We start from the raw sequence: 15,861 nt of genomic DNA, 5'->3' as shown, positions 1-15,861 counted from the left end.
CCTGGAGCCGACCCTGGCTCAGAAGATCAAAACATAGACTCAGGTTCTGCCAAACAAAAAGGAGAAATATGAGATATTCTAATCTAGGATCTGAACAAGAGAGTCCATCAGCTAATCTTAACCTTGTGTTGGTGATTAGGGTTGTGGTAGGATAGGTTCCCACCCTAGTCAGGAAAGGGTTTAAAAGGCTTCTCCATGCACAATTGTCCCCAGCTCAGTGCATCTGTAAGGCCGGTTGTACCTGGAGAGCGGTGGGCTCCTGTCTCCGCAGAGCAGGGGCAATTTAACCAGAAAGCTGCTGAAAAGCTCCAGTCCTGCCTGGACCAGAATTGTAGCTGAGGGTAAATGCAAGTAAAAGGAGCTTACCCACTTCTCAGTTGGGGAATATGGAGGTTAGGTTAGGTTCATTTACCCACTTTTTTTTTTTCACAAATAGATCTCAAACAGGAATCATGTTTGCTTTGCTTTTCATTAGAGCCCAGGGCACTCAAACACTCAGGGTATTAGGAACCCAGCCAACTTCACAGTGACAATTTAGCTTTTGCTCCACCAGAAACAGTGGGCTGAGCCTGGACTCTTTTGCGAGCTGCAGGTTTCGTTTGTTTGCCTTTTTCTTTCTTCTGGACTGTGGTCTTGCCCAGAAGGGGCAGAGGCCTCCCTAAGACTGATAGCCAGGAGACCGCACCTCGCACTCCAAACCAGCACTACATCGACACCTGCAACCAGAGAGGAACATTGGAGATGAGAGAGGTGCCACAAAGTAGAGAATGCAGGTATCACTTCCCTACTCTGTTGCAAGGCTAAATTAGAGGGAGTCTGAAAGTCTACGCACGAGAGAGACGGCAAACCTAAACAGCACGGATTCAAAGCAGGTGTCATTGACCTCCAATGGACTCCAGATCATTGGACCCTGATGCTGGCCCCCACCTGACTGGCGCAGCCCATGCCACCTGTTGAGGGCTTGACCCTGTGGCTGCATTGGATTACGCACCTGTTAAGGCCCATCCTGATTTCTCAGTCTCAGTGAGGAGACACTCCACAATTGCTTCCAGATGGAAATATATCCCCAAGGAGCCCAGCTTTAGGTGGCGGCCTATAAATTGAAGGACCACTGCTGGCAGTGGTTATGGCTGCAGGAGTAGACTGGAGCTAATGCAGCCAAGTTAATACTGATCAAACAGTTGGCACAAATACTGCCCTCTGGGATTCAAGTGTGGGTTCTAGGGAGCCTGTAGCGATGCAGAGACTCACTGGCATGGCGTCTCCTGCTGGTTGTCCAGGGACTTAGCTTTTCCTGCTCCGGAGCGCCCTCAGCCGGCTGATGTCCCGCTTGCTGCTGGCCCCCATGTCCCTCACGGACCCTGCTGCCCCTTTACATTGGGTGCTGCCCCCTGGCAGAACCCCCACAGATCTGGGTCTCCTCTCCCCAGGGAACCCCCAACCGCCTATCCTCACATTGCCTTGGTGGCTACTGCCAGTCACCATCTAGCCCCCATTCACTGGAGCAGACTGTAGCCTGTAAAGGCCACTCATCATTGGCAAGGGGGATTTGGACCTGCTGCCTCTGCCTACCCTGGGATGCGCCTCTATAACCCCAGTACCCCTCTCAGCCTTTAACAAGGCCTGCAGCCTGGGGGTTTCCAGGCTGGAGCTCCCCAGCTCCGTTGGCCTTCCCACAGCCTTGCTCCACTCTAGGTACCCTATTCTAAGATCCCCAGCAGCCAGGCCCATCTCCGTCCACAGCTAGAGAGAGACTGCCTGAGCTGCTGGTTCACAGCCTCTTATAGGGGTCTGACTGGGGCATGTTACTGCCTTCCCCAGTGAGCCTAGGAATTGGCTCCCTGGGGCAGCCTTTTTCCCCAGGCTGCTTTAAGCCCTTTCAGGGCTGGAGCGGGTGACCATCCTGCTACAGAGCCATCCAGGAACATTAACTGATGTATTCCCATTGATGGAAAATATTATGACTATGAGAAAAACCCAAAAATGGGAGGGAAGGGGACAACCCAGGGCTAGGATATTGACATGGCCTGACGTGAAGGCAGGTCAGGGGATGACAGCCTCTGCTGGTCAGGGACAAGTAACTTTATCTGCAGGCTTCCTGTAGTTAGGAGTCCTCACCCCCAGACTCTTGGCAAGTCACAGCAACAGGCCAGGAAGGATGAAAGCTAACCAGGGAGGATGGCTCTTTCCTAGCTACTAAGGCGGGTTAATACAGACTGAGATGCCAGACTCATCTAACAGACAGGGTCATCCTCAGATGAGAAAATGGGCTCAGACCACAACAGATGACCTGTTTCTTGTGTGGGTAACCAAGACATGAGTGCCTCCTTATGGAGTGAATATGCCAACGTGTGGACAGCAGAGAGTAGAGCCCAGACGAAAGGACCCACCGAGTAACTGTCCTCATAGGGATCAATGGGATGAATGTGCAAGGTCTGTTGGACTCTGGATGTAGTCAGACCTTGGCACAGACTCCTTTGGCTGGGGCAGAAGGGACCTTAGGTGAGACAATCTTCCTCCAGTGCATTCTTGGGGACCACCCCAGCAGGTGAATATGGTTAACTGTGGAATGACACACAGGTACCCTGTTGGTGGCTCTATCTTCAACATTGGCCTATCCTGTTGTTATTGGTCGGGGCTGGACATACTTTTTGGAGATTCTCAGGTGAGTGAGGAAACTAAAAATCATAGTAACTGAACCAGAGCTGGTGCTTGGGTCAGGCCTGGGACTGGCAGGATTAGCCAGATTAGGAGAATAAGAGGACCTACTTGAGGGGAGTTTAAGGTCCCCAGAATGCCCATCCAGGCTGCAGACAGGAGCAGTAGCTTGGATTTGCCATTACCTGACTGAAAAGCCCTGACTCATAATCCAGATTTTGTCTGCAAAGAAAGAGCCTACAATCAAATTGCTGCCATGAACATCTGAGGCAGTGGCCCCATTTTATACTCTGGTAGAACTATTATACTGCATCAAGCATAATAAGCAAAGTGGAGAAGTGAGGAGCCAATTATGTGTACCCCAGTAACACTGCTGGGCACTCCAGTGGCTAGAACATAGCATCCCTTATGCTGGCATTTAGTATGGGAGAAGACTTTGTCCCATGTACTGGCTCAATTTTATTGGCCCAGCATCCACCAGGAGCTCAGAATACTGTGCTTCATGTCCCAAGTGCTAATTGATGACCCAAAGGCCATTCCAAAGGGTCCCTTGATCCCACTCATACTAATCAAAACTCCCTTCAAGAGGACTGGGATGGATTCGGTGGGCCTCCTGGAGAAAAGTGCAGCGGGATATCAATAAAGTCTTATAACTGTAGACAACAGCACCTCGTACCTGGAGGCCATCCCACCACATTCTGCAAAGACAACATCAATCACCCAGGAACTCATGAAACTCTTTTCTTCACTAGGGATCCCCTGAGAACTACTGATAGACCAGGGGACCTGCTTTACATCCCAGCGCTGTTCCCTATTGAAGATCAAGTTGCTAAAAACCTCTATCTCTCATTCACAAACCATAAGTTAGTTGAGAAATTCAACAAACCCCTGAAGGAGATGCCAAAAAGATCTGTGGCCTCCAATCCTAAGCATTTAAACTAGTGACTTCCACTCCTTTTGCTCTCTGTAAGAGAGCTACAACAAGCTTCCAATGGATTGTCTCCCTTTGAACTATTGTATCAGTGACAACCTTGAGGAATATTAGACCTCCTACAGGAGGGCTGGGAAAAGCAGGACCAATGATGCTTAACTCAGCCCAGTATTTTCTCCAACTCAGAGAGTGCCTCAAGAAGCTGGGATTTTTTGCTTGTGGAAACTTAATGAGAGCCCAGGAGGTGCAAGAACAAACATACAATCCGGGTGCATGCGGATGAACCTTCCAACCTGGTGACTGAGTACTATTATTGCTTTCTAGCACCTCATCAAGGCCTTCCCCCTTCCCCCTTCTGCACAGAGACAGATGTGGCTGATACACTACCACATTGATACAGTCTTGGGACAGTGGGTTAGAAAGTACTCTTGTTTGGCTGTTACCTGAGAAGATGTGGGAGACGGTTTGGGAGGATATGCAGGGTATACTGGATCTAGATGCTATTGAGGAATCACAAAGTTACTGATGAAGTCACATACTTATCCCAAAACCCAATTGTTCAATGCGCTTCTGCATAGACTTCTGAAAAGTTAATACAGTGTCAAATTTTGTATCTGATGCCATGAGTGGATGAGCTATGGCAATGTGCAGGTCCTGCCATGTATATCAGTGCTTTAGGTCCTACTAAAGGGTACTGGCAATTCTTGTCATCTGCATCAAAATAAAAAAACAGCTTTCTTGACACCCTTTGGGCTCTTTCACTTCAGGACAATACCTTTTGGCTAACATGGAGAAGCAGCAACATTTCAAGATTTAATGGGCAAGGTCTTCATGACTCATCAGCAGAAGGCTGCTGCATACTTGGATGACATTCTTACATACAGTGCCAACTCGGGCGACCAACTACAACAAGAATGAGCCAGTCTCTAGTCCTTGGCTGAACTGGGTCTCAATGGAAAATCTGGCCATATGCAATTAGTGGATAAAGAAGTTACTCACCTGAGTTAAAACATAAGAGGAGGCCAACTTAGGCCACTAGTTAGCAAAATGCAAGCATTGACGTCACATCCCATTCCTCAAACAAAGAAACAGACAAGACGCTTCCTTGGACTAGCTGGCTATTACAGGTCATTTGTCTCGAGTTTCAGCACCACTGTGGCCTCTCCGATGGACGAAATACAAGGTGGTAGTCCAAAAACGATCCACTGGAGCGACAACTGTGAAAAAGCCCTTAATGCCTTGAAAAACCAATTGTGCCAGGAGCTAGTCCTCTTCAATCTTGATTTCTCAACAGTTCATTTTGCATACTGACACCTCAGATGTAGGCCTGGGTGTTGTACTATCACAGGAAGTGAATGGTGAGGAGCACCCAGTTTTCTCCCTATATAGGAAGCTGTTCCCCAGGGTGAAGGCCTACTCCATGATTGAAAAGGAGGCTCTAGCAGTCAAACGTGCCAAAGCGTCCCACAGGTATTATTTATGGGGTAATCCCTTTTCTCTTGTTATGGACCATGTCTCCCCTCGATGGCTAAAAACAATGAAAGAAATGAACTCCCACATTATGCTACGGTACATAGCTCTCCAGCCGTATAATGTTAGGGTACAACACCATGCTGGAGTGAAACACTGCAGTGCAGACTTTTTTTCGCAGGAGGTGGAGGAATCGGGATCAGAAGGAGGGATTCCAAGCTTCATCTTGAAGGGCAGGTATGTGGTGGGACTGACACCCATTAGGATGAGGTTAAACAGCTCCTTTGAGCAAAATCAGCCTGCTGCAGCTGGAGGATCCAAGCACAGGGGAGTGTATCACTCAGAAGGAAGCAGAGCTAAAGGACAGAGCTCCCTAACCCCACAGAGCAAGGATTGCTTATTCAAAAAGCTGCTGAAGAGTCTCTGCTGCCTTGACATTCTGAAGAGGTAGAGGAACCATCTTTGCTTTTATTTTCATTAGAGCTCAGGGCACAGCCTGGACCCCTCAAGGTACATCTACACTGCAGAGAAAAACTCGCAACACCTCGGAGCCTGGCTCAGCTGACTCAGGCTTGCGGGGCTCAGACTGCCAGGCTGAAAATAGTAGTGTAGATACTGAGGGTCGAGCTGGAGCCCAGGCTCTAAGACCCGAGCCCTTGGCTGTAGACTGAGCCCTGCAAGCCTAAGTCAGCTGACTTGGGCTCTGAGACTGGGAGCCATGGGTTTGTCTTTGCAGTGTATACCCTCAGAGACTCTGAAAGTTAGAAATCTAACTCTCTTCAGAGACTACTTACCTTTCGCTTTGAAAGAAACGGCTGGGGGAGCCCATGCTGTGTTGTGGGCTGCAGCTTTATTTTCTTTGCCTTTTCCTTTGTTTTGGACTGTGGTCCGACCCAGAAGAGAGGGAGTTCCATCTCTAAGACTTACAGTTGGAAGACTACCGCCCACACTCCAATCCAGTGCTATGTTGACACTTATGGCCAGAAAGGGACATTTGTGATGAGAGATGTCCACTCTTTGGGGGTGCCCCAGGGATACAACTTATGACAAGGGTTATAAGAATAAAGGGAACAGATCTCTGTAAGTCTTCCATGTGCAGAATTCCCATTTAGACTATCTAGCAGTATTATTGCAGACACCTGGAGTGAAATCTTGGCCCCACTGAATTCAAAGGGAGTTTTGCATCGCCATTAATGGGTCTAGGATTTCACCCCTTTACCCATCACGAGACCATCTCTTGCAATGCAATCAATTTTAGAAGTTAGGTGGCTCACAGTTCATAGAATCATAGACTTTAAGGTCAGAAGGGACCATTATGATCATCTAGTCTGACCTCCTGCACAACGCAGGCCACAGAATCTCACCCACCCACTCCTGTATCAAACCTGTGTCTGAGCCATTGAAGTCCTTAAATCATGGTTTAAAGACTTCAAGGTGCAGAGAATCTTCCAGTAAGTGACCCATGGCCCATGCTGCAGAAGAAGGCGAAAGACCCCCAGGGCCTCTGCCAATCTGCCCTGGAGAAAAATTCCTTCCCGATCCCAAATATGGCGATCAGCTAAACCCTGAGCATGTTGGTAAGGCTCACCAGCCAGACACCCAGGAAAGAATTCTCTGTAGTAACTCAGATCCCAACCCATCTAACATCCCATCACAGGCCATTGGGCATATTTACCAATAGTCAAAGACCAATCTCATTGAACCATCCCCTCCATAAGCTTATCAAGCTTAGTCTTGCAGCCAGATGTGTCTTTTGCCCCCATTACTCCCCCTGGAAGGCTGTTCCAGAACTTCACTCCTCTAATGGTTAGAAACCATCGTCTAATTTCAAGTCTAAACTTCCTGATAGCCAGTTTATATCCATTTGTTATTGTGTCCACATTGGTACTGAGCTTAAATAATTCTTCTCCCTCCCTGGTATTTATTCCTCTGATATATTTTTAGAGAGCAATCATATCTCCCCTCAGCCTTCTTTTGGTTAAGCTAAACAAGCCAAGCTCCTTGAGTCTCCTTTCATAAGGCAGGTTTTCCATTCCTCGGATCATCCCCGTAGCCCTTCTCTGCACCTGTTCCAGTTTGAATTCATCCTTCTTAAACATGGGAGACCAGAATTGCACACAATATTCTAGATGAGGTCTCACCAGTGCCTTGTATAACGGTACTAACACCTCTTTATCTCTACTGGAAATACCTTGTCTGATGCATACCAAGACCGCATTAGCTTTTTTCACGGCCATATCACATTGGTGGCTCATAGTCATCCTGTGATCAACCAATACTCTGAGGTCCTTCTCTTCCTCTGGTACTTCCAACTGATGTGTCCCCATCTTATAACAATAATTAATCCCTAAATGCATGACCTTGCACTTTTCACTATTAAATTTCATCGTATTACTATTACTCCAGTTTACAAGGCCATCCAGATCTTCCTGTATGATATCCCGGTCCTTCTCTGTATTGGCAATACCTCTCAGCTTTGTGTCATCCGCAAACTTTATTAGCACATTCCCACTTTTTGTGCCAAGGTCAGTAATAAAAAGATTCAATAAGATTGATCCCAAAACCGATCCCTAAGGAACTCCACTAGTAACCTCTCTCTAGCCTGACAGTTCACCTTTCAGTACAACTCATTGTAGTCTCCCCTTTAACCAGTTCCTTTTCCAATTTTCAATTTTCATATTGATCCCCATCTTTTCCAATTTAACTAATAATTCCCCATGTGGAACCGCATTGAGTGCCTTACAGAAATCGAGGTAAATTAGATCCACTGCATTTCCTTTGTCTAAAAAATCTGTTACCTTCTCAAAGAAGGAGATCAGGTTGGTTTGGCACGATCTACCTTTTGTAAAACCATGTTGTAATTTGTCCCAATTACCACTGACCTCAATGTCCTTAACTACTTTCTCCTTAAATTTTTTTTCCAAGACCTTACATACTACAGATGTCAAACTAACAGGCCTGTAGTTGCCTAGATCACTTTTTCCCCCTTTCTTAAAGATAGGAACTATGTTAGTAATTCTCCAGTCATACGGTACAACCCCTGAGTTTACAGATTCATTAAAAATTCTTCCTAATGGACTTGCAATTTCATGTGCCAGTTCCTTTAATATTTTTGGATGAAGATTATCTGGGTCCCCCGATTTAGTCCTATTAAGCTGTTCGAGTTTGGCTTCTACCTCAGATGCGGTAATATCTACATCCATATCCTCATTCCCATTTGTCATCCTACCATTATCCCTTAGCTCCTCATTAGCCTCATTAAAGATTGAGACAAAGTATTTGTTTAGATATTGGGCCATGCCTAGATTATCCTTAACCTCCACTCCATCCTCAGTGTTTAGTGGTCCCACTTCTTCTTTCTTTCTTTTCTTCTTATTTATATGGCTATAGAACTTTTACTATTGGTTTTAATTCCTTTTGCAAGGTCCAACTCTACATGGCTTTTGGCCTTTCTCACTTTATCCTTACATGTTCTGACCTCAATGAGATAGCTTTCCTTGCTGATCACGCCTATCTTCCATTCCTTGTAGGCTTTCTGCTTTTTCTTAATCACCTCTCTGAGATGCTTGCTTATCCAGGTTGGTCCTCAACTCCCAGCTATGAATTTTTCCCCCTTTCTTTGGATGCAGGCTTCTGATAGTTTCTGCAACTTTGGCTTGAAGTAATTCCAGACCTCCTCCGCCTTTAGATCCCCAAGCTCTTCAGTACAATCCACTTCCCTAACTAATTTCCTTAATTTTTAAAGTTAGCCCTTTTGAAATCAAAAACCCTAATCACAGATCTATTTGTGTTTATCCTTCCATTTAGTTTAAACTGAATTAGCTCATGATCACTCAAACCAAGGTTGTCCCCTACAACTATTTCTTCTATGAGGTCCTCACTACTCACAAAAACCAAATCTAAAATGGCATCCCCTCTTGTTGGTTCAGCAACTACTTGGTGAAGGAATCCATCAGCTATCACATCCAGGAAAATCTGAGCCTTTTCATTATTACAAGCACTTGTCCTCCATTCTATATCTGGGAAGTTAAAGTCTCCCATGATCACACAATTGCTATTAGTATTTACTTCATTAAAAACATTAAAAAGGTCTCTGTCCATATTCAAATCAGATCCTGGCAGTCTATATCACACCCCAAGCACTATCTCAAGGGAGGCTCTAGTAGCTTTCTTCCCCAATGTGATTTTTGCTCAGACAGACTCTGTCTTATCCATTCCATCACTTCTTATTTCTTTACAGTCTACCTCATCAGTTATATACAGTGCTACTCCACCACCTTTGCCTTTATTTCTGTCTTTCCTAAACAGCACATATACCTTCAATACCTATACTCCAGTCATGACTACTATTCCACCATGTTTCTGTTATCCCAATAATGTCCTGTTTCACTTCCTGCACCAGTAACTCTAGTTCCTCCATTTTGTTACCTAGGCTTCTCACATTGGTGTACAAAAATCTTAATTCTTGCTGTTTGGCTTTGCTCATATTCTTTACTCTATTAGGCCCAGACATTCTACCATCAGTATCACCTATTAGAATGGTATCTATACTACCCTTCCTGTGTATGTCCATTCTCCTACCCATGGCTGTATCTTTTCTTTCTTCATTTTCTTCCCTCTTAATGTTAAAATCTGGCATGGAGATTACCTGGACATCTCCCAACCATCTCCCCCCATTTCTAGTTTAAAGCTCTCTTAATCAGTTGTACCAGCCTCCATTCTAGAAGTCTATTTCCCTCCCTACTCAGGTGAAGTCCATCCCGAGAGAACAGTCCTCTGTCCATGAATGTTTCCCAGTGGCCATACATCCCAAAGCCCTCCTTATAGCACCACTGCCTGAGCCATCTGTTGATCGTCAGTTAAGTGCTGAAAAGCAGGGTCTTTGGACCATCGGGCTGCCCTTGGACACTAGTCTTTAGTACTCTTTGACATAGGTGCCAACTGGAGCCCCCATGGGGGAAATAAAAGTGGGTGCTCAGCACCCACCAGCAGCCCTGCCAATCAGCTCCTCCATCTCCCCCCTCCCAGTGCCTCCCACCTGCTGGCGGGCCTCCTGTGGTGTGCAGGAGGCGCTGGGGCGCGGAGAGTAGGGTGACCAGACATCCTGATAAAATTGGGACCGTCCCAATATTTAGGTGTTTGTCCCGCATCCCAACCGATCTTTGGTTGGGACGCAATTTGTCCCGATATTTCGCTTCACCGGCAGCACTCGGGTTTTTTTTTAATTATTATTTTTTTGCTCCACTGGCGCCTGCGCCATGTGTCCCGATATTTTCTCCCTCTCATCTAGTCACCCTAGGGGAGAGGGCAGAACAGGGAAGGAAGGGGCTTGGCAGGGGTGGATCTGGGGCTGGAAGTGGTGGAGCAGGAGTGGGGGTTTGGGGGAAGGGGTGGAGTGGGGGCAGGGCCTGGGGCAGAGTGGAGGTTAAGCACATCTGGGAAATCACAGTCAGTGCCTGTACTCTGTGATATTCCTACTTGCCACAGGGTCCTCTGCCTCTCCAGCTCTCACTGGCCAGCACAGCTTAGGAACACTGCAGGAGAGTGAGACTGAGTAGCCAAACACCCTGTTGAGTTTGCTAACTCAGCGGTGCAATGGAAACAAGGCACAGCCTCTGACCCTACTCAGTTCCTTAATGTTTCAGGGTAGCCCAGGTAAACAACTGAGAGTTCAGCAAGTTTAGTGCTTCAGCACTACTTTGAGCACTGAAGCACTAAATGGACTGAAGTGTAAATCTTTCACTGACAGCTCGGTTCATACAGGTCCTGTCAGCAGTGACAAACATTGTTTATATACATTTATCTGTAGAGCCATTTCCTCTAAAATCTACACTATATTTTGCACTAGTGTTTATAGAAATGCATGTGTAACCGTAAAAAGTTCCACCGCTGAGTCTGAGGGGGGATGAAAATGTGAGATACTTTCTGGAAAATATTAAAAAGGGTCATTTAAAACATTCTGTAACTTCAAGCGTATTTTTTTTATCTGCTTAAAATTAAAGGAAGAAAACATTTTGCCACGACATTAAGTACAAAATCTTTGTAATGGAAAAGTGAATTCTATAAAAAGATGGGGGCTGAGAGGAGGAGTGAAAATAAGGCTTAGAACGGACGTGTGGTCACAGCTTTAACTGTGGAATATGAACGATACCCCCATGATATAAACATGATATAAAATGTTTAAAAATTTAAATACTTCCCTGCAGTGTTGTGAGCCCAATCACAAAAGCATTGTGTTAGTGCCTGAAAAGTGGGAAGGGAAACTGACTATAAACAAAGCGAAAAAGACCAGCTTAATTTCACAACTTGATCTGAATAAAATGTAAATGACTTGAAAGGTGAAAAGTAAATTAGATGTTTAAAATGCTTTTGGATTTTATTAATCTAAGATGATATGTAACGTCAATTTTTTAAATAATGCTTTTGATTTTGGTAGTGCCTAATTTAATAGTAAATACAATCTTGGAAAATAAATGCACTGAAAAAGCTTCAGTGACATGTACATGCCATACATTGGTGTCCAATGCAATGACAACCAAGTGCTACTGGCTGAGACTCACCTGTCAGTGCAGGTTAATTTAGGTCAGACTAAAGCAGTGGCTCTCAAACGTTATTACTGATGACCCCTTTCACACAGCAAGCCTCTGAGTGCGACCCTCCCTTATAAAATAAAAACATTTTAAAATATATTTAACACCATTATAAATGCTGGAGGCAAAACGGCATTTGGGGTGGAGGCTGACAGCACATGACCCCCCATGTAATAACCTCACGACCCCCTGAGGGTCCTGACCCCCAGTTTAAGAACCCCTGGACTAAAGCAATGCAGGCTTCCTGAGCATGAGAGAGGACTAGCTATTCTGAATACAGACATACATCCTGCTGTTTAATTTGGTATTCTTCAGAGTGTCCAGTCATGAGCATGTTTGTGCTATTGGAATTCAGCAGCTGTAACTGATACTGTAAGCCTGGCACTCTTCTATCTGGTCACAATAACAGAAGTTTTGGGATTTTGTTAACTTTAGAGCATCAGACAGAGTTCAAAGTATTGTTTTCTGAAAGGATAGCATGCCTTTTTTTGTATCTCAGTGCATTTGTGGATACACTGGGATACAATTTTAAACCTTTATTCCTATGGAAAAAGCCCACACATTTATTTATTTTAACAAATCTTGAAAAATATATTTTGACAGCTTGTCTCTAAGGTTTTTGCAGCGGTAAGTTTTTGACCTCCAACTAGTTTTCCTTAATCAACTCCTGAGCTGCACAGAATATGTATAATCTCACGGTGTAATAGCCAGGGACTGAAGGGAAAATGGAAAAAGGTCACATTTAAAACAAAAACCAATACAGAAACTGTCAGGAAAGAAGAATGAAATGCCTTCTGCAATATCTTTTATATTCAATATAGTTTACACTATATTATTTAGACCAGGTCATCTTTAATCCGTCCTTCACTTCCAAAAATTTAAATATACTTTTTGATGCAATTTTGGACTTGACTGTTTTTTTTTCACATCCAGAAGAGCAGATTAACCCTTTGGAGGAAATATTCCCAAATCAGTAATAATGGCATTTCTGTTATTGTTAGTTCCAACCAGTTGTACATTTCCATAAAGTTTGGAAACCTGCAGTTAAATAATCAAAAAGTCACTTTAAATCATAGATGGGCAAAATGAGTAGTGGTTTTAGTCTAAGATTTAAAAAAAAACTCATCCCTTTGTTTTGGGCTTTGCAATAATATAAAACCAGCCACAGTTTGAATGAGTCCCATCCTTTCAGGACCTCCACAATGTACGGGATTAGAGGAAAGAGGATTCTGGATAAATTGTTTTAGCCCTTCTGTAGCAGAGATTCTCAGAATTTGAAGCCAGAAAGTGAGGGGGAAGGATTTTATTATTGTTAAGGTGTTGTCTAGAGGGCTCATATTGTCAGGTGCTGCCTTGGAGCGTTGTTTCCTTCGACAAAGGAAGTGTTATTATCCCCATTTTACAAATGGAAAACTGGGAAACAGAGAAGTTAAGTCATTTTGTCCACAGTCGCACAGGAAGTCTGCGGCAGAACAGGGAACTGAACCCAGATCTGCTTAGACCATGTCCAGTGCCCTCATCGCAACTCTTCCTTCATAATAAAAGGGAAATTTAACATGTAAGAGCTGTTCTATAGTTCCTTCCTTTGTCAGAGAGATACATCACTTTCTATAGAGAGAAGAAAATTCTGGCAATAAGAATAAAAATCCAAAAGTCTAATAATATGTCAACATTTGGGATATACCTGTGATGGGGAAAAATCACCTTTCAGAAGACTCAAAATTTGGAAAAGTAGTTTGAAATTTGGTTACCTTCTATTGAATTCTTGATGGGATGGGAGAGGGAGGTAACTGTCCAGCTGTGTCAAGCTGACATAGTTAAGGTCACTTTTATTTAATAAAAGAGCATATACTTATGTGCGTAACTTTACTCCCAAGAGTAAAATTACACACGTTTGTGGTTATAAGTTTAGATTCTAAGTAATGATAAATTGCAATTGTGTCTTGTTTGGTGAATGTGGTTTGTTCTGTATTGTTACTTGTACTTGCACAGAAACTCCAGTGTAAAAAACAGTCTTGTGTTAGTGCTGCACCAATTGATAAGCCCCTCTCCTATGTGTGGCCTAATGGGAAGGAGGTGTCTGTGAGTTTACCCTGGTTGAGACCTTCAAAGAGACCACAGATTTCCCCCTAACAGAAAAGGCCACAAGCCTGGGCCCCGGGGCAGGTCAAGCCACCTGCACAGAGGCCTCATATCTCTACAGTAACTGTGCTACAGAATTGATCCTTGCTTCTCTGCTCCCTGATGCTGTAACTCCATTGAAGCTGTGCTATCCAGCCTGCAACTGCTCCTGGAACTGACAGTGAGCGCTGTGGAAAGATAATACATCCCCAGGCTTTATTCGGCTTCCACTCTTATCTTTATAGGTCTAGCAGGGGCACAATATGAACCCCAAATGGCACCATCCACTCCTCCCCTAACCTAACCTACACACTGTTCATTTCTTCCCCTAAGGAGCATCATTATACCCTCCCTACACACACACTTCACTGCTGGAAGGCAGGATCCATCTGTGGAAAGAGCTCTCTGCATGTGAACCAGAGGACACTGCTGGGTACTTACAAAGGTGAAACTAATACAATTTCCCTACACCCCAACCCCACCCCATTCTGGGATACCAGTTCCAGACAAGCCCTACCTGTTTTACAACTGTCCATCTAGCAGGATAACTCAAAGGAACACAAATCTAAAGCATTGTACCTGTTACAAATGACTATCCCATACAGATCCATATTGCTAGCAATGTTTTAAAATGGAACCTACAGACTCTTTTAACACATGGGACATTTAGCACAATAGTTTCCAACAGTTAATGTCTGCCTGATATTAACTAATTCTGGAAACCTTAAATAATCCTGATGAATAGGGCTAAATTAATCTTGGGCCCTATTGATAGGGAAATATAATGGAGTCCCTTGCCCACCTCCTACAAGTATTTTGTAAAGTTAATAACAGATACAGGCTATTATTCCAGGGACACTTATAGTAAACCAGAGCCTGATAGTTGCCAGAGCAGTTTGTGTGTTCCTGTGAATATTAAGTTATTGATAAATTGAATCTTTGTTATCAGAAGCTCAAGACTATCATTCCCATATTAACAGGGTGACCACATTTTCGTATTTAAAAAAATTAGGACACTTTTAAAAGGGCTGAGGCCTCAGCAAAGGTATGTGTAGAAGGATTTTGGAAGCTCAAAGCTGGCCAAAAGGATGACATGCCTCTTACTCCCTGTTCTCAGCTATCTACCTCCTTTCCCTTTTTTCACAACTAGAAAGCAAAACAATACAGTGGTGGGGCAGGGGAAAAGAGCTATTTACCCTGAGTCCCTTTTACTGCCTTTACCTAGTGCCAGCTCATTTATGGCCTGATTTCACAGGATATGAGCACCTGAGGCTCCCACTGAAGTCTGTGGAAATACAGGGCATTGCTGTAGTAACCCAGATGTACAGACACTCTTTTCTTAATCTGTGTATTATATAATTTTTTAACATTAGCTTTAATAAAATTTTTAAATCTGTTTTCTGCCATATTTGTGGCAATCTCACAGCTTACTAATGCTCTTTTAATCAGGCATGCTCCAAGTCCCATCTCATCTGCTCTTATCTGCCATTTTAGGGTTTTATTTTCATTTTTCTATGCTTCTTTTTTATCTCTTTCCTTTTCCTTTGGCCTCAATCCTGCAGGCTGCCTCAAGTGAGCAGATTCCTGCACCCACATAGAATCCCCCTGAAGTCCATATGAAACAGTTTTCAGGATCAGGGTCTTTGTCCTTCACTTATCGAATCATCCCTCCCTTCCACAGGCACCCATTTCACTTGCACTTAAGTGCTGTTGCAATAAAGATGGTCAAAAACCAACACATTATTGTGAAAAATGTCATCGACAAATGTGTGCCATTTTTCATTCATATTTCAAAAACATTTTACAAGTTCTAAACTACAGGCATCTCTTCCACACACCCTACATCCCACCCTTCATTCATTCTGCATCCAATTTGCATATACCAGCATTCCTCCATTCTGCATATGCACACAGCACACTCAGGCAGACGAGGTGGGAGGAGATCTCCTTTCACCTTCCTTTGATGGGCTACATCCACCAATGTTCCAGCCAAAGTAGGGAGGTTTTCCCTGTCCCTGTATGGTCAGTCTTCCCCTAGGAGGGAAACCCATCTCTTTAGTAAGTGAGACTTCTCTACATTTGTCTATAAAA

The sequence above is a fragment of the Gopherus evgoodei genome, chromosome 1, assembly GCF_007399415.2.
Source record: "Gopherus evgoodei ecotype Sinaloan lineage chromosome 1, rGopEvg1_v1.p, whole genome shotgun sequence".
NCBI classification, from domain to species: Eukaryota; Metazoa; Chordata; order Testudines; family Testudinidae; genus Gopherus; species Gopherus evgoodei.
This window is presented reverse-complemented; position numbering follows the sequence as displayed.